We start from the raw sequence: 19,831 nt of genomic DNA, 5'->3' as shown, positions 1-19,831 counted from the left end.
TGGTGCTTGTGCTCCCGTGCTTGTCTCTTCCATAAGTTCCTTATTGTGTTCTTCCCTTGACTCTTTGTTATCATGATCTACTTCTTGTGAGGGTTTGAATACATTGAAAGTGAGTTGTTCATCATGTATCCTCAATACTAGCTCTCCTCGCTCCACATCTATAAGTGCCGTGGCTGTGGCTAAGAATGGTCTTCCCAGGATGATGGGATGGATGTGATTCTCTTCCATCTCCAAGACAACAAAGTCTGTGGGAAAGAAGTAGTTCCCAACCTTCACTAACACATTTTCAACCACTCCTATTGCCTATTTTTGAGTTTTGTCAGCCAATTTAATGATTACGTCTGTGGTTGTTAGCTCATTGATTTGAAGCTTTTTCATGAGGGATAGAGGCATTAAGTTGATGCTTGCTCCCAAGTCACAGAGTCCCTTATCAATCATTGTTTCTCCTAAAGCACAGGGAATGTAACAACCCTAGTTTTTGAAAATCAAATAATTAGTTATTTGTGATTTATTTTAAGAAAATTATTTTACTAAAGGTAATTAAATGGAGTTTCATCATAATTGGAGTTTAAATTAATTAGAATTCTTATATAATCTTTATTAGATATTTGGTATAATTGAAATTATAATTTTGATAAATGAAAAATAAGAAAGAATTGTATAATTTAATTTAAATAAATCCTATTTTGAATGAATTATGTTATTAATTTGAACTCCTAGAAATTATTTTATTAGAAATGATTAGATTGAAATACTTTAAGTTTAAGTCAATTAATGTTTATGTACAATTTTTATTATAATTAATTATTTTATAAATGGAAATTAAAGTTTTGAAGATAGAAAAATAATAGAGATTTGTATGATTTAATCTAGAAAATTGATATTTGAATTTAAATTGTACTTTACAAAATATAATTAACTTGTTCATTTTATAATGTAAATTAGAAATAATTGATTAGAAAATTGATATTTTTAATAGAGTACATTTGATTTTAAAATTATCCTATCCTCCAATTTTATCAAAATATCTATTCATATCTATCTATATTACTTTATAAAATCCCTAATTCCTAAATTCCCAAATCAAACTCAGAAAACCCTAATTCCAAAATCCCGGAAACCTAACTCTAATTTTTCCCCTTTCCCCAGCTTCTAAACGCAGCCCCACCCCCTTTCTTCCCAAACCTAATGCTGAAACGGAATCAGACAGGGAGAGAGAGAGGAAATCAGGGTGTGATCCAAGCAGCCACCGTTCAGTCGCCAGAGCCGCCGCTGGGGGTTCTCCGCCGTCACTATCGTCCTCATCCACGCGAGCTGCAGCGCTGCGCGGCCCAGCCATCGTGACCTCCGTGGAGTCCGCGTCGCTGTCGCCTCGGCTGCTTCCACCGCCGCTGGATCCGTCGCGCGCGCCGTTGTCTGAGGAGCCACCGTCGTCCTTGCTCTTTGTCTCCCTTAGAGCCGTCACCGTCGCCGGAGTTACCACCGCCGCGTGCCACCGCCGCTTCTCACCGCTGAGGGGAAGCTTTGTCTATGTTGCTGCCTCAGTCGCCGGTGAGTTGTGCACCGCCACCAGTGTCGAAGACAGCGCTAGCTTTGTTCTGATTTCAATTCTCTTATTCTTGAAATTGTAACGCTTTAAACCTTGCTCTGTTTTTATCTTGTTCCTCTGTTCCTTCCTGGCTTAATTATAGAATTATGGATTACTGTTTTAGTCGTTGCTGGTTTACTGTTCGAAAAAGGCATACTTGATGCTGGGATCGTTGTTGTTCTTGCTTCGAAAGAATTGATGTCACCGTTGCTGCTGTTTGGCTGAAGCTGAGACCTTTCACCATCACTAGAGCTGCTCAGAATCATCATGGTAGCTGCTAAGAGAGCAGAACGGATGTTAGAACTGCCAATGGAGCTGCTGTGTTTAGTAATTTCTGCGAGTTTCGACATTGAGGTAGGGGATTTAACGTTTTTAATTTAGAATGCCTACAAAGTTATTGGATAAGTGCAAATGGTTAATAATAGTTAAGAATTTCTTAATTGATAAGAATGACTTGAAATGTGTTCGAGAATGGTTAGCTATTGTGATTTTTCTGAGTTATGATTTGAATTAAATGTGGCTGTGATTACTTTGAATTATAATTGAAATTAGATGCGGTTGTGAAATGTGACTGAATTATTGATTCTGCGATGAATTGGTTGAGATTCTGATTTTGAGTGAATTATTGACTTGTTTGATGTTGAAGGGGATATTTGATGAATGGGAATGGCTGTGAATGTATGCTTTTGTTATGAGAGATTGGTTGGTGGGATTAAGTTTGGAATGAGGTTGTGGGAGTAAGGTTGGTGTGGTGTTAAAACTGATTCTGATTTGAGGCTGTGAAGTGTGATTTGTGAGCCATGATTGAATTGTTTGAAAGTGACTAATTATTCGAATTCCTGGTTATGCGGATTTCATGATTTAGTTGTGAAATTGAAATGTAATTGATGATGGTGGATATTGTTGCAAGCCTGTTTGAGAAATTATTGGTTACTTGATATGTTAATTTGACTGGATAATATTGTACTGAGTATTGAACTGATTCAAGCTTGAGCTCGGTTTGGAATTGTTGTGATAATGGTTTAATTGTGACTGCCTTCTGATTAATTCAGAGTTATTGGAAATTCAGATTTTAGTTGATTATGTTGAGTTGGTTGTTATTGTTGATTTAAGTCTAATTAGAGTTGATTTTGAGGACGGTTAAAGAATTGACGGTTGACCACTGAACTATTTTCTTAAAATATGACCTTTAGAATGAAATGGTAACTTTGCTAATAACTAAGTAACTTTAAAAAGAACAAGAAATATGAAAAGTTGTTGTTGAGACTCAATTTTGAGAAGTTTGAATTAATTATAGAACTAGTTATGATTTTTCAAAGTTAAAGTGTAAAACTTGATTTTTCTGCATTATGTTTAAAAGAAGCCGGACACTTTGAAAAGCTATAACTATTTCTGTGATTATCGGAATTGTGTGAGACCAAGTCCGGATTAAGCTTGGGAATATAGGGAACTGGACTGCTGAATTTGAGGCTTTTTCACTAAGTTTATGATTTATGGTGAATTTTTGAGTCATGGGTGTCAAATCTGGTTTTCTGCAGAATGCTGAACACAGCAGCAAATTGATTCCTCTATTGAAAATTCTGTAGTTTGAATTTTGATATGGAACCAATTTTAAATAAAACTTTATTCCTATTATTTAAATGCCGTAAAATTTTAGAACAATTGGACTTGTAGTTTTAAAGATATGAATTTTTGAAGGGTGATGCATTATGCAGAAAAAGCCAGATTCGGTTTTCTTAAATTAGTAACTTTGGGAGTTTATAACTTTTGATCCTGGATAGATATTGAGATGCAACCAATTGGAGGTGAAAATTAAGTATGTTTAGTATATGTGATTTAAATTTTAGGATTTTCCATGTTTTAATAAGTGAGTTATGGGACTTGGAAGAGGTTGTGTTCAATGATTTGTAAAACAAAATTCTGCAGAAAATTACCTAACTTCCAAGCTATGTAACTCCTTCATTAAAAATGGTATGACCCTGGAACCAATTGAGAAAGAAATTTGGATGAGTTATGTTTAACCACATTAATTTTGAAGGTAGTTGGATTTAATTTGGATTTTATATGAAATTTCAAATGTTGTATGGTGCTGCTGTCTGCTGGTTTTAAAACACTGCAGAACAGTCCCGATTTTGCTTATATTCCTGAAGCTAGAGTCAGAGAAAAATTATGATTTTTGGTTTAATAGGAAGCTTAATCCGAGACGGTCACATGGATATAAAGTTTGCGTGATTCCGAATTCATTTGATATTTTAAAAACAAAATGGAAATCAGGCTGCCAAGTTGTGTTGGCAATTATTTTGGAAATGGAATTTAAGAAATAGATTTTCTATATTATTATCAAATGTTGTTGAGAATATATATTGTTGTGACAACTGCTGAAAGAGGCTGATGAAATGTTGAGAAAGAAGGAACCCGTAAGGGTGGCTAAGTCCTATTTTTAAAGGGGATTATGTCCAAATTTTTATAAAAATAAGGACTTAACCAAAATCAATATTTAAGACTTATCTAATGATAATAACTTCAATGATTCTTTTAAGAAAAGATTATTTGGTATACGAGATTATTGGCAAGGACGTGGGTTTTGTCCCGCTTGCGTATTTATGATTATAAAAGAGAATAAAAAGCAGAGGACCTGTTGAAAGGTCATTTGTTGCTTGATGCAACCCAAGAGATATTGATTTGTTGCTTGAGGCAACTCCTGAGATGTTTATGTGATGATCTGCTGCGTGAAGGCAGTCAGATAGATGGTGGTACGACCACTGAGAACGCTTTCCTGGGATACCTTGCTATAATGCTTTGCTGTAAGACAGAGGTTGCTTACAGAGGTATCAAGATTAGAGTGCTCCTGTAAGACAGAGGTTGCTTACAGTGAGTGTGTTGTTGCACCTGTAAGACAAAGGTTGCTTACAGTGTGTTGGGCGTATATTGGCTAATAAGTGCCGCCCTGCAAGACAAAGGTTGCTTGCAGTGGATACCCTGCAAGACAAAGGTTGCTCGCAGTGGTTATTGCCAACAGGAAAGCCTTATCCAGACAAAGGTTGCTGGGTAACGTCGGGAGCGGGTATGTAACCGACAAATGAGCTCATTACCTGCACTAGGGATAGACATGCATCATCCTTGTGTGTGCATTTGCATTTGATTGGGTTTGCTCGTTGTACTTCTCTGTGATTGTGCTGTTTGCCTTGTTGTGACTTGTTTGTGTGCTAAATTGAATCTTTTGTTAGTGCTATTAGTTGGTGATTGTATGATGATGATTAAGAATTGATGTTGTGATTGAAAATTATCCCTGAGGTTGAAAAATGTATAAAGTGACCAGTTTTATATTTTGGAATTTGTTTTGAGCTTAGATTTTTGGAAAGAGATAAATAATTAGTAAAGTAAAACCAAAAGAATAGTATTTTCAAAAAGAGTTTGACATAAAAATATAGTTTCCTTGAGTATATTAATTATTTGCATTCTATTTCATTATTTTTACGGCATTCCCATTCCCTACTGAGAACGTGTGGTTTGTTCTCACCCCCAAATTTTCCACCCTTTCAGTGACACAGGTACGAAGATTCAGTTTAAAGCTGCGGGCGATTCTCGAATTTAATTACGAGTTAAGTTTATGACTTGAGATTCTTTCATAGAATTCCCTCGCCCTTACTGCTTAAGGTTTTCATTTTGTGCAGAGGGATAGGAGTTGTACCTGAATTTTATTTAAATTCTTTTGTATAATATTACTATTATTAATAATTATGTGATTATTATTACTTGGTGATGTTTGCTATATGATTTTAATTATCAAAAACAAAAAAATTTCTGGTGTTTTTACTAAAATTGAATCGCGATATCGAACTAAAGGCTTAATAGTAAATAGTTAATAAGGTAAACAGGTCAGTAACGCCTTACTTTTGGCACGATCATGACGTATTGGAAGTTGGGTCGTTACAATATGGTATCAGAGCAGTTCGTTCCTGTTAGAGCCTTGGGAATGGACTGACTATGCTTCACTGCATACTCTGAGTGTCTGTCATGCTTTGTGACTTGTTCTGATAACAAGAGTTTGTGTTTTATTTGCATGACTGTCTGATGATTAACACTGTTGGTTTACCATTGCATGCCTCATGGTATTAGGTCTGGCCAACTTAATACTAATGATTTATGTGTATGGGAACACTAATGGGTTATCATAGACGAAATAGAAGAATAGGTAATGCGATTTACGGGGTTTGGGAGCGTTAGAGGTTATGAAGTTAGCTTCGATTCGACGTATAATCTTTATTCGTGCCACATGGACTCGTGCTATCCTTTTCTTCGTTGCTTTCATTGGAATTCTCATGTTTGAATTTCCTTCTTAGAATGTGATTTGCTTGTTTCCCAACCATACTTTGTCATTCTTGTATACCTTTGCTTGCCTATGAATCTGATTGCTTATGTAACTCCTTGAATATCCATCCTTGACAATGCCTATACTTCGGTTCGTATATTCTGTTTTCTTTGATTTTAGTTTGAACTTATTTTATTCTAGCAATTTTCGAGGACGAAAATTTTTCTAAGGTGGGTAGAATGTAACAACCCTAGTTTTTGAAAATCAAATAATTAGTTATTTGTGATTTATTTTAAGAAAATTATTTTACTAAAGGTAATTAAATGGAGTTTCATCATAATTGGAGTTTAAATTAATTAGAATTCTTATATAATCTTTATTAGATATTTGGTATAATTGAAATTATAATTTTGATAAATGAAAAATAAGAAAGAATTGTATAATTTAATTTAAATAAATCCTATTTTGAATGAATTATGTTATTAATTTGAACTCCTAGAAATTATTTTATTAGAAATGATTAGATTGAAATACTTTAAGTTTAAGTCAATTAATGTTTATGTACAATTTTTATAATTAATTATTTTATAAATGGAAATTAAAGTTTTGAAGATAGAAAAATAATAGAGATTTGTATGATTTAATCTAGAAAATTGATATTTGAATTTAAATTGTACTTTACAAAATATAATTAACTTGTTCATTTATAATGTAAATTAGAAATAATTGATTAGAAAATTGATATTTTTAATAGAGTACATTTAATTTTAAAATTATCCTATCCTCCAATTTTATCAAAATATCTATTCATATCTATCCATATTACTTTATAAAATCCCTAATTCCTAAATTCCCAAATCAAACTCAGAAAACCCTAATTCCAAAATCCCAGAAACCCTAACTCTAATTTTTCCCCTTTCCCCAGCTTCTAAACGCAGCCCCACCCCCTTTCTTCCCAAACCTAATGCTGAAACGGAATCAGACAGGGAGAGAGAGAGGAAATCAGGGTGTGATCCAAGCAGCCACCGTTCAGTCGCCAGAGCCGCCGCTGGGGGTTCTCCGCCGTCACTATCGTCCTCATCCATGCGAGCTGCAGCGCTGCGCGGCCCAGCCATCGTGACCTCCGTGGAGTCCGCGTCGCTGTCGCCTCGGCTGCTTCCACCGCCGCTGGATCCGTCGCGCGCGCCGTTGTCTGAGGAGCCACCGTCGTCCTTGCTCTTTGCCTCCCTTAGAGCCGTCACCGTCGCCGGAGTTACCACCGCCGCGTGCCACCGCCGCTTCTCACCGCTGAGGGGAAGCTTTGTCTATGTTGCTGCCTCAGTCGCCGGTGAGTTGTGCACCGCCACCAGTGTCGAAGACAGCGCTAGCTTTGTTCTGATTTCAATTCTCTTATTCTTGAAATTGTAACGCTTTAAACCTTGCTCTGTTTTTATCTTGTTCCTCTGTTCCTTCCTGGCTTAATTATAGAATTATGGATTACTGTTTTAGTCGTTGCTGGTTTACTGTTCGAAAAAGGCATACTTGATGCTGGGATCGTTGTTGTTCTTGCTTCGAAAGAATTGATGTCACCGTTGCTGCTGTTTGGCTGAAGCTGAGACCTTTCACCATCACTAGAGCTGCTCAGAATCATCATGGTAGCTGCTAAGAGAGCAGAACGGATGTTAGAACTGCCAATGGAGCTGCTGTGTTTAGTAATTTCTGCGAGTTTCGACATTGAGGTAGGGGATTTAACGTTTTTAATTTAGAATGCCTACAAAGTTATTGGATAAGTGCAAATGGTTAATAATAGTTAAGAATTTCTTAATTGATAAGAATGACTTGAAATGTGTTCGAGAATGGTTAGCTATTGTGATTTTTCTGAGTTATGATTTGAATTAAATGTGGCTGTGATTACTTTGAATTATAATTGAAATTAGATGCGGTTGTGAAATGTGACTGAATTATTGATTCTGCGATGAATTGGTTGAGATTCTGATTTTGAGTGAATTATTGACTTGTTTGATGTTGAAGGGGATATTTGATGAATGGGAATGGCTGTGAATGTATGCTTTTGTTATGAGAGATTGGTTGGTGGGATTAAGTTTGGAATGAGGTTGTGGGAGTAAGGTTGGTGTGGTGTTAAAACTGATTCTGATTTGAGGCTGTGAAGTGTGATTTGTGAGCCATGATTGAATTGTTTGAAAGTGACTAATTATTCGAATTCCTGGTTATGCGGATTTCATGATTTAGTTGTGAAATTGAAATGTAATTGATGATGGTGGATATTGTTGCAAGCCTGTTTGAGAAATTATTGGTTACTTGATATGTTAATTTGACTGGATAATATTGTACTGAGTATTGAACTGATTCAAGCTTGAGCTCGGTTTGGAATTGTTGTGATAATGGTTTAATTGTGACTGCCTTCTGATTAATTCAGAGTTATTGGAAATTCAGATTTTAGTTGATTATGTTGAGTTGGTTGTTATTGTTGATTTAAGTCTAATTAGAGTTGATTTTGAGGACGGTTAAAGAATTGACGGTTGACCACTGAACTATTTTCTTAAAATATGACCTTTAGAATGAAATGGTAACTTTGCTAATAACTAAGTAACTTTAAAAAGAACAAGAAATATGAAAAGTTGTTGTTGAGACTCAATTTTGAGAAGTTTGAATTAATTATAGAACTAGTTATGATTTTTCAAAGTTAAAGTGTAAAACTTGATTTTTCTGCATTATGTTTAAAAGAAGCCGGACACTTTGAAAAGCTATAACTATTTCTGTGATTATCGGAATTGTGTGAGACCAAGTCCGGATTAAGCTTGGGAATATAGGGAACTGGACTGCTGAATTTGAGGCTTTTTCACTAAGTTTATGATTTATGGTGAATTTTTGAGTCATGGGTGTCAAATCTGGTTTTCTGCAGAATGCTGAACACAGCAGCAAATTGATTCCTCTATTGAAAATTCTGTAGTTTGAATTTTGATATGGAACCAATTTTAAATAAAACTTTATTCCTATTATTTAAATGCCGTAAAATTTTAGAACAATTGGACTTGTAGTTTTAAAGATATGAATTTTTGAAGGGTGATGCATTATGCAGAAAAAGCCAGATTCGGTTTTCTTAAATTAGTAACTTTGGGAGTTTATAACTTTTGATCCTGGATAGATATTGAGATGCAACCAATTGGAGGTGAAAATTAAGTATGTTTAGTATATGTGATTTAAATTTTAGGATTTTCCATGTTTTAATAAGTGAGTTATGGGACTTGGAAGAGGTTGTGTTCAATGATTTGTAAAACAAAATTCTGCAGAAAATTACCTAACTTCCAAGCTATGTAACTCCTTCATTAAAAATGGTATGACCCTGGAACCAATTGAGAAAGAAATTTGGATGAGTTATGTTTAACCACATTAATTTTGAAGGTAGTTGGATTTAATTTGGATTTTATATGAAATTTCAAATGTTGTATGGTGCTGCTGTCTGCTGGTTTTAAAACACTGCAGAACAGTCCCGATTTTGCTTATATTCCTGAAGCTAGAGTCAGAGAAAAATTATGATTTTTGGTTTAATAGGAAGCTTAATCCGAGACGGTCACATGGATATAAAGTTTGCGTGATTCCGAATTCATTTGATATTTTAAAAACAAAATGGAAATCAGGCTGCCAAGTTGTGTTGGCAATTATTTTGGAAATGGAATTTAAGAAATAGATTTTCTATATTATTATCAAATGTTGTTGAGAATATATATTGTTGTGACAACTGCTGAAAGAGGCTGATGAAATGTTGAGAAAGAAGGAACCCGTAAGGGTGGCTAAGTCCTATTTTTAAAGGGGATTATGTCCAAATTTTTATAAAAATAAGGACTTAACCAAAATCAATATTTAAGACTTATCTAATGATAATAACTTCAATGATTCTTTTAAGAAAAGATTATTTGGTATACGAGATTATTGGCAAGGACGTGGGTTTTGTCCCGCTTGCGTATTTATGATTATAAAAGAGAATAAAAAGCAGAGGACCTGTTGAAAGGTCATTTGTTGCTTGATGCAACCCAAGAGATATTGATTTGTTGCTTGAGGCAACTCCTGAGATGTTTATGTGATGATCTGCTGCGTGAAGGCAGTCAGATAGATGGTGGTACGACCACTGAGAACGCTTTCCTGGGATACCTTGCTATAATGCTTTGCTGTAAGACAGAGGTTGCTTACAGAGGTATCAAGATTAGAGTGCTCCTGTAAGACAGAGGTTGCTTACAGTGAGTGTGTTGTTGCACCTGTAAGACAAAGGTTGCTTACAGTGTGTTGGGCGTATATTGGCTAATAAGTGCCGCCCTGCAAGACAAAGGTTGCTTGCAGTGGATACCCTGCAAGACAAAGGTTGCTCGCAGTGGTTATTGCCAACAGGAAAGCCTTATCCAGACAAAGGTTGCTGGGTAACGTCGGGAGCGGGTATGTAACCGACAAATGAGCTCATTACCTGCACTAGGGATAGACATGCATCATCCTTGTGTGTGCATTTGCATTTGATTGGGTTTGCTCGTTGTACTTCTCTGTGATTGTGCTGTTTGCCTTGTTGTGACTTGTTTGTGTGCTAAATTGAATCTTTTGTTAGTGCTATTAGTTGGTGATTGTATGATGATGATTAAGAATTGATGTTGTGATTGAAAATTATCCCTGAGGTTGAAAAATGTATAAAGTGACCAGTTTTATATTTTGGAATTTGTTTTGAGCTTAGATTTTTGGAAAGAGATAAATAATTAGTAAAGTAAAACCAAAAGAATAGTATTTTCAAAAAGAGTTTGACATAAAAATATAGTTTCCTTGAGTATATTAATTATTTGCATTCTATTTCATTATTTTTACGGCATTCCCATTCCCTACTGAGAACGTGTGGTTTGTTCTCACCCCCAAATTTTCCACCCTTTCAGTGACACAGGTACGAAGATTCAGTTTAAAGCTGCGGGCGATTCTCGAATTTAATTACGAGTTAAGTTTATGACTTGAGATTCTTTCATAGAATTCCCTCGCCCTTACTGCTTAAGGTTTTCATTTTGTGCAGAGGGATAGGAGTTGTACCTGAATTTTATTTAAATTCTTTTGTATAATATTACTATTATTAATAATTATGTGATTATTATTACTTGGTGATGTTTGCTATATGATTTTAATTATCAAAAACAAAAAAATTTCTGGTGTTTTTACTAAAATTGAATCGCGATATCGAACTAAAGGCTTAATAGTAAATAGTTAATAAGGTAAACAGGTCAGTAACGCCTTACTTTTGGCACGATCATGACGTATTGGAAGTTGGGTCGTTACAATATGGTATCAGAGCAGTTCGTTCCTGTTAGAGCCTTGGGAATGGACTGACTATGCTTCACTGCATACTCTGAGTGTCTGTCATGCTTTGTGACTTGTTCTGATAACAAGAGTTTGTGTTTTATTTGCATGACTGTCTGATGATTAACACTGTTGGTTTACCATTGCATGCCTCATGGTATTAGGTCTGGCCAACTTAATACTAATGATTTATGTGTATGGGAACACTAATGGGTTATCATAGACGAAATAGAAGAATAGGTAATGCGATTTACGGGGTTTGGGAGCGTTAGAGGTTATGAAGTTAGCTTCGATTCGACGTATAATCTTTATTCGTGCCACATGGACTCGTGCTATCCTTTTCTTCGTTGCTTTCATTGGAATTCTCATGTTTGAATTTCCTTCTTAGAATGTGATTTGCTTGTTTCCCAACCATACTTTGTCATTCTTGTATACCTTTGCTTGCCTATGAATCTGATTGCTTATGTAACTCCTTGAATATCCATCCTTGACAATGCCTATACTTCGGTTCGTATATTCTGTTTTCTTTGATTTTAGTTTGAACTTATTTTATTCTAGCAATTTTCGAGGACGAAAATTTTTCTAAGGTGGGTAGAATGTAACAACCCTAGTTTTTGAAAATCAAATAATTAGTTATTTGTGATTTATTTTAAGAAAATTATTTTACTAAAGGTAATTAAATGGAGTTTCATCATAATTGGAGTTTAAATTAATTAGAATTCTTATATAATCTTTATTAGATATTTGGTATAATTGAAATTATAATTTTGATAAATGAAAAATAAGAAAGAATTGTATAATTTAATTTAAATAAATCCTATTTTGAATGAATTATGTTATTAATTTGAACTCCTAGAAATTATTTTATTAGAAATGATTAGATTGAAATACTTTAAGTTTAAGTCAATTAATGTTTATGTACAATTTTTATTATAATTAATTATTTTATAAATGGAAATTAAAGTTTTGAAGATAGAAAAATAATAGAGATTTGTATGATTTAATCTAGAAAATTGATATTTGAATTTAAATTGTACTTTACAAAATATAATTAACTTGTTCATTTTATAATGTAAATTAGAAATAATTGATTAGAAAATTGATATTTTTAATAGAGTACATTTAATTTTAAAATTATCCTATCCTCCAATTTTATCAAAATATCTATTCATATCTATCCATATTACTTTATAAAATCCCTAATTCCTAAATTCCCAAATCAAACTCAGAAAACCCTAATTCCAAAATCCCAGAAACCCTAACTCTAATTTTTCCCCTTTCCCCAGCTTCTAAACGCAGCCCCACCCCCTTTCTTCCCAAACCTAATGCTGAAACGGAATCAGACAGGGAGAGAGAGAGGAAATCAGGGTGTGATCCAAGCAGCCACCGTTCAGTCGCCAGAGCCGCCGCTGGGGGTTCTCCGCCGTCACTATCGTCCTCATCCATGCGAGCTGCAGCGCTGCGCGGCCCAGCCATCGTGACCTCCGTGGAGTCCGCGTCGCTGTCGCCTCGGCTGCTTCCACCGCCGCTGGATCCGTCGCGCGCGCCGTTGTCTGAGGAGCCACCGTCGTCCTTGCTCTTTGCCTCCCTTAGAGCCGTCACCGTCGCCGGAGTTACCACCGCCGCGTGCCACCGCCGCTTCTCACCGCTGAGGGGAAGCTTTGTCTATGTTGCTGCCTCAGTCGCCGGTGAGTTGTGCACCGCCACCAGTGTCGAAGACAGCGCTAGCTTTGTTCTGATTTCAATTCTCTTATTCTTGAAATTGTAACGCTTTAAACCTTGCTCTGTTTTTATCTTGTTCCTCTGTTCCTTCCTGGCTTAATTATAGAATTATGGATTACTGTTTTAGTCGTTGCTGGTTTACTGTTCGAAAAAGGCATACTTGATGCTGGGATCGTTGTTGTTCTTGCTTCGAAAGAATTGATGTCACCGTTGCTGCTGTTTGGCTGAAGCTGAGACCTTTCACCATCACTAGAGCTGCTCAGAATCATCATGGTAGCTGCTAAGAGAGCAGAACGGATGTTAGAACTGCCAATGGAGCTGCTGTGTTTAGTAATTTCTGCGAGTTTCGACATTGAGGTAGGGGATTTAACGTTTTTAATTTAGAATGCCTACAAAGTTATTGGATAAGTGCAAATGGTTAATAATAGTTAAGAATTTCTTAATTGATAAGAATGACTTGAAATGTGTTCGAGAATGGTTAGCTATTGTGATTTTTCTGAGTTATGATTTGAATTAAATGTGGCTGTGATTACTTTGAATTATAATTGAAATTAGATGCGGTTGTGAAATGTGACTGAATTATTGATTCTGCGATGAATTGGTTGAGATTCTGATTTTGAGTGAATTATTGACTTGTTTGATGTTGAAGGGGATATTTGATGAATGGGAATGGCTGTGAATGTATGCTTTTGTTATGAGAGATTGGTTGGTGGGATTAAGTTTGGAATGAGGTTGTGGGAGTAAGGTTGGTGTGGTGTTAAAACTGATTCTGATTTGAGGCTGTGAAGTGTGATTTGTGAGCCATGATTGAATTGTTTGAAAGTGACTAATTATTCGAATTCCTGGTTATGCGGATTTCATGATTTAGTTGTGAAATTGAAATGTAATTGATGATGGTGGATATTGTTGCAAGCCTGTTTGAGAAATTATTGGTTACTTGATATGTTAATTTGACTGGATAATATTGTACTGAGTATTGAACTGATTCAAGCTTGAGCTCGGTTTGGAATTGTTGTGATAATGGTTTAATTGTGACTGCCTTCTGATTAATTCAGAGTTATTGGAAATTCAGATTTTAGTTGATTATGTTGAGTTGGTTGTTATTGTTGATTTAAGTCTAATTAGAGTTGATTTTGAGGACGGTTAAAGAATTGACGGTTGACCACTGAACTATTTTCTTAAAATATGACCTTTAGAATGAAATGGTAACTTTGCTAATAACTAAGTAACTTTAAAAAGAACAAGAAATATGAAAAGTTGTTGTTGAGACTCAATTTTGAGAAGTTTGAATTAATTATAGAACTAGTTATGATTTTTCAAAGTTAAAGTGTAAAACTTGATTTTTCTGCATTATGTTTAAAAGAAGCCGGACACTTTGAAAAGCTATAACTATTTCTGTGATTATCGGAATTGTGTGAGACCAAGTCCGGATTAAGCTTGGGAATATAGGGAACTGGACTGCTGAATTTGAGGCTTTTTCACTAAGTTTATGATTTATGGTGAATTTTTGAGTCATGGGTGTCAAATCTGGTTTTCTGCAGAATGCTGAACACAGCAGCAACTTGATTCCTCTATTGAAAATTCTGTAGTTTGAATTTTGATATGGAACCAATTTTAAATAAAACTTTATTCCTATTATTTAAATGCCGTAAAATTTTAGAACAATTGGACTTGTAGTTTTAAAGATATGAATTTTTGAAGGGTGATGCATTATGCAGAAAAAGCCAGATTCGGTTTTCTTAAATTAGTAACTTTGGGAGTTTATAACTTTTGATCCTGGATAGATATTGAGATGCAACCAATTGGAGGTGAAAATTAAGTATGTTTAGTATATGTGATTTAAATTTTAGGATTTTCCATGTTTTAATAAGTGAGTTATGGGACTTGGAAGAGGTTGTGTTCAATGATTTGTAAAACAGAATTCTGCAGAAAATTACCTAACTTCCAAGCTATGTAACTCCTTCATTAAAAATGGTATGACCCTGGAACCAATTGAGAAAGAAATTTGGATGAGTTATGTTTAACCACATTAATTTTGAAGGTAGTTGGATTTAATTTGGATTTTATATGAAATTTCAAATGTTGTATGGTGCTGCTGTCTGCTGGTTTTAAAACACTGCAGAACAGTCCCGATTTTGCTTATATTCCTGAAGCTAGAGTCAGAGAAAAATTATGATTTTTGGTTTAATAGGAAGCTTAATCCGAGACGGTCACATGGATATAAAGTTTGCGTGATTCCGAATTCATTTGATATTTTAAAAACAAAATGGAAATCAGGCTGCCAAGTTGTGTTGGCAATTATTTTGGAAATGGAATTTAAGAAATAGATTTTCTATATTATTATCAAATGTTGTTGAGAATATATATTGTTGTGACAACTGCTGAAAGAGGCTGATGAAATGTTGAGAAAGAAGGAACCCGTAAGGGTGGCTAAGTCCTATTTTTAAAGGGGATTATGTCCAAATTTTTATAAAAATAAGGACTTAACCAAAATCAATATTTAAGACTTATCTAATGATAATAACTTCAATGATTCTTTTAAGAAAAGATTATTTGGTATACGGGATTATTGGCAAGGACGTGGGTTTTGTCCCGCTTGCGTATTTATGATTATAAAGAGAATAAAAAGCAGAGGACCTGTTGAAAGGTCATTTGTTGCTTGATGCAACCCAAGAGATATTGATTTGTTGCTTGAGGCAACTCCTGAGATGTTTATGTGATGATCTGCTGCGTGAAGGCAGTCAGATAGATGGTGGTACGACCACTGAGAACGCTTTCCTGGGATACCTTGCTATAATGCTTTGCTGTAAGACAGAGGTTGCTTACAGAGGTATCAAGATTAGAGTGCTCCTGTAAGACAGAGGTTGCTTACAGTGAGTGTGCTGTTGCACCTGTAAGACAAAGGTTGCTTACAGTGTGTTGGGCGTATATTGGCTAATAAGTGCCGCCTTGCAAGACAAAGGTTGCTTGCAGTGGATACCCTGCAAGACAAAGGTTGCTCGCAGTGGTTATTGCCAACAGGAAAGCCTTATCCAGACAAAGGTTGCTGGGTAACGTCGGGAGCGGGTATGTAACCGACAAATGAGCTCATTACCTGCACTAGGGATAGACATGCATCATCCTTGTGTGTGCATTTGCATTTGATTGGGTTTGCTCGTTGTACTTCTCTGTGATTGTGCTGTTTGCCTTGTTGTGACTTGTTTGTGTGCTAAATTGAATCTTTTGTTAGTGCTATTAGTTGGTGATTGTATGATGATGATTAAGAATTGATGTTGTGATTGAAAATTATCCCTGAGGTTGAAAAATGTATAAAGTGACCAGTTTTATATTTTGGAATTTGTTTTGAGCTTAGATTTTTGGAAAGAGATAAATAATTAGTAAAGTAAAACCAAAAGAATAGTATTTTCAAAAAGAGTTTGGCATAAAATATAGTTTCCTTGAGTATATTAATTATTTGCATTCTATTTCATTATTTTTACGGCATTCCCATTCCCTACTGAGAACGTGTGGTTTGTTCTCACCCCCAAATTTTCCACCCTTTCAGTGACACAGGTACGAAGATTCAGTTTAAAGCTGCGGGCGATTCTCGAATTTAATTACGAGTTAAGTTTATGACTTGAGATTCTTTCATAGAATTCCCTCGCCCTTACTGCTTAAGGTTTTCATTTTGTGCAGAGGGATAGGAGTTGTACCTGAATTTTATTTAAATTCTTTTGTATAATATTACTATTATTAATAATTATGTGATTATTATTACTTGGTGATGTTTGCTATATGATTTTAATTATCAAAAACAAAAAAATTTCTGGTGTTTTTACTAAAATTGAATCGCGATATCGAACTAAAGGCTTAATAGTAAATAGTTAATAAGGTAAACAGGTCAGTAACACCTTACTTTTGGCACGATCATGACGTATTGGAAGTTGGGTCGTTACAGGGAATGTGAAAACTCCCTGGATCCTTCTTTTTTGTAGGTGGCCCTGTTTGAATGAGAGCACTTCACTCCCTATTCATTATTATTGTTTGCCCACCCTTCAGTGAACTCTTTTTGGTCAGTAACTCCTTTATGTACTTGATGTATGAGGGCATCTGCTGAAGAGTCTTAATGAACGGTATATTCACATGAAGGGATGCAAACATGCCGAGGAACCTTGAATATACTCTCCTTGCTACACCACCCTTGAGCCTTTGGAGAAAAGGTGCATATGGGTTCAGAGTCTCCTCTTTCTTTTGCTCCTCCCTGTGTGTAGGATGGGGTGCTTGATTTCTCTCTTCATGCTTTTCCTTTGAATTGTCTTGGAAGTGTTCTGTTTGTGTGTTTACCTCTTCCACACTCTTCTCATCACTTATAGTGATCATCTTGCATTCTTCCCATCTTACTTTTTTTGTTTCTCCTCTTTGGTTCTTTTTTGTGTCTTTTGGAAAACTATCAGTAAGTTTGGGAAACTATTGAGATAGATATCCCACTTGGGATTCCAGCCTCTTGATGGTGTCTCCCTGGTTTTTGATATTGGCTCGCACTTCATCCTTGAACACTCTGTTGTCTTGGACTTCGTTACTTATGCTTTCAAGTAGAGTCTCAATTCTGGAGAGTCTATCTTCGGTTGGTGATGGTGGGTTGAGGTTAGGAGGTTGAGAGTGGTCATGTTGGTTTTGATATGGATGTTGAGAAGGGTGATTAGGTGGGTGTTGATATGATCTCTGTGAGGGATGTTGGTGAGTTGCATTGTTGTTGGGATTGTGGTTGTGGCATCTCTAGTCTTGGCCTTGGTCTTGTTGGTTTCCCCACCCAAAATTTGGGTGGTTTCTCCAACCAGAATTATAAGTTTTGGAGTATGGATCATGGGTCTGTCTGGGTGAGTTTCCAACATAGTTGGCTTGTTTCCAGTTACCTTTTTCTCCTATATTCACTCCTTCTTGAGCTGGTGATGAAGTGATGACTGCTGCAACTTGGTTCTCTTCCATCTTCATGGTAAGATCAGCTAACTACTTGGTGATCATCTTATTTTGAGCTAGCAGTGCATCCATATAGTTCTGCTATATCACTCCTCGAGTGTTGCTCTTTTCAGAAGCATAGAAGTAGTCATTGTCAGCTACAGTCTCAATGACATCTATGGCTTCTTCAATGGTTTTCTTCTTGTTTAGAGAACCCCCTGATGAATGGTCTACGACCTTCTTTGATTCGTAAGAAAGACCTTCGTAGAAAATGTGCAGTTGAACCCATTCATTGAATATGTTTGGTGGGCACCTTCTTGTTAAGTCCTTAAATCTCTCCTATGCTTCATAGAGAGTTTCACCATCTTGTTGTCTGAAGGTTTGTACCTCAGCTTTCAACCTGTTGATTCTTTGAGGAGGGTAGAATCTCGCCAAAAATTTGTTCACCAAGTCTTCCCAGTTTGTCAAACTCTCCTTCGGAAAAGATTTCAGCCATTTAGATGCTTTGTCCCTGAGTGAAAAGGGGAACAAAAGCAATCTACAGACATCCGGATGAACACCATTAGACTTCACAGTGTCACATATTCTTAGGAAGGTGGTTAGATGTTGATTGGGGTCTTCTTGGGCACTTCCTCTGAATGAGCTGTTGTTCTGAACAAGGGTGATGAGCTGGAGTTTTAATTCAAAGTTATTGGCATGTATGGTTGGCTTTTGGATACTACTTCCACAATTTCCTGGGTTTGGATTGATGTAAAAGCCTAGAACTCTTCTTTCTTGCCCAGCATGATTCACAGGGCCTTCTCTGGCATGGTTGTGAGCTTCTTCTTCATGGTTGTTTTCCAAGTTCTCCTCCATGTTTGTTTCAAAGTACTCATCCTCTTCCTCAGCACCAACAACTCTTTTCCCTCTTGCTTCTCTCCTTAATCTAAGGAAGGTCCTCTCAGGTTCAGAATCAAAGGAAGTTGAAGCTCCGCTTCTACTCTCTGTCATACAACTAACAGAACACACATCAAGAAATAAAATGAAGAGATTATTCTTGTTAGAGTGGCTGTTAGTATGAGTGGTGCAAATTATCAAACAATTAGTGGGTTAGTGAGTAGAATTGTAAACAATAGCAAAGTAAAAGAAAACAGAAAGGGGGGATGGGGGAGAGGAAGAAAATAACTGATACTGAAGGTAAATGACTAGGTAAAACAAGCAAAAGAAAATGCTCAATCTAGTGATCTTCCAATTTAATCATTGTCGATACAAAATCAATCCCCGGCAACGACGCCATAAACTTGATGCACGGAAACTTGTCTCTCAACAAATCTCCCTTCGGCAAGTATACCAAATTATCGTCAAGTAAAAACTCACAATAGAGTGAAGTCGAATCCCACAGGGATTGATTGGTCAAAAAACTTTAGTTGGAAGAATGTGCTAGTTGAGCTGAGCAGAAATTGAGTTGAAAATTGTAGAAATTTAAATGGCGGAAAAGTAAAGTGTAGAAAGTAAATTGTAGAATCTTAAATGGGAAATTGGGGAGATGAACATGAAAATAACTGGCAGAAAGTAAAGAGAATGGGTAAGATCAGAAATGGGGGATTCATTGGGCTTAGGAGATGTTGCATTCTCCGGATCAAGTTCATTATCATCTCTTCCTCAATCAATGCATTCATTGATCTCCTTGGCAATCTTAAGTGATTGGATCCCAATTCCTTGGCAACCCAATCTCTCTAAGTTTGAACAATTGCCCAATTCCTTGATTTAATTGCTCATGGGAAGAGATGAAGTATGGTCACTGATTATACCACATGTATTTCCAAATCAAAGTGTTGGGAGGATTACATGTCACTATATCCGTCCAAACCCCAATTTGGTCCAACATGAGAAAGCAATTCTAGCATGATCTCCTCATCCCTTTTCCAAGGCTCAGAGGAGATCCAATTATGGAGAGTTTCTTTTCCAAGAAAACA

The 19,831-nt window shown here is 36.0% G+C and overlaps 1 long non-coding RNA gene and 1 other non-coding gene across 7 annotated transcripts; both read left to right on the top strand.

Moving 5' to 3' along the window:
• The first annotated feature begins 1,104 nt into the window (after positions 1 to 1,104).
• LOC130955628 (uncharacterized) lies at positions 1,105 to 17,217 on the top strand. 6 transcript variants are annotated; one of them, XR_009076820.1, is made up of 8 exons: positions 1,105 to 1,627; positions 1,713 to 1,942; positions 5,132 to 5,189; positions 6,826 to 7,303; positions 7,389 to 10,865; positions 12,506 to 12,983; positions 13,069 to 13,298; positions 16,486 to 17,215. It is a non-coding gene; the product is annotated as an uncharacterized LOC130955628 (long non-coding RNA). The 6 variants fall into 6 exon arrangements; XR_009076821.1 differs by having other exon boundaries at positions 1,713 to 5,189; positions 7,389 to 7,618; positions 10,808 to 10,865; XR_009076822.1 differs by having other exon boundaries at positions 1,105 to 1,551; positions 1,713 to 5,189; positions 16,486 to 17,217.
• Positions 17,218 to 18,174: 957 nt separating this feature from the next.
• LOC130959025 (small nucleolar RNA R71) lies at positions 18,175 to 18,278 on the top strand. Its single transcript, XR_009078122.1, has one exon. It is a non-coding gene; the product is annotated as a small nucleolar RNA R71 (small nucleolar RNA).
• The last annotated feature ends 1,553 nt before the right edge of the window (positions 18,279 to 19,831 follow it).

Source organism: Arachis stenosperma, chromosome 10 (genome assembly GCF_014773155.1).
Source record: "Arachis stenosperma cultivar V10309 chromosome 10, arast.V10309.gnm1.PFL2, whole genome shotgun sequence".
NCBI classification, from domain to species: domain Eukaryota; kingdom Viridiplantae; phylum Streptophyta; class Magnoliopsida; order Fabales; family Fabaceae; genus Arachis; species Arachis stenosperma.
This window is presented reverse-complemented; position numbering and strand designations above follow the sequence as displayed.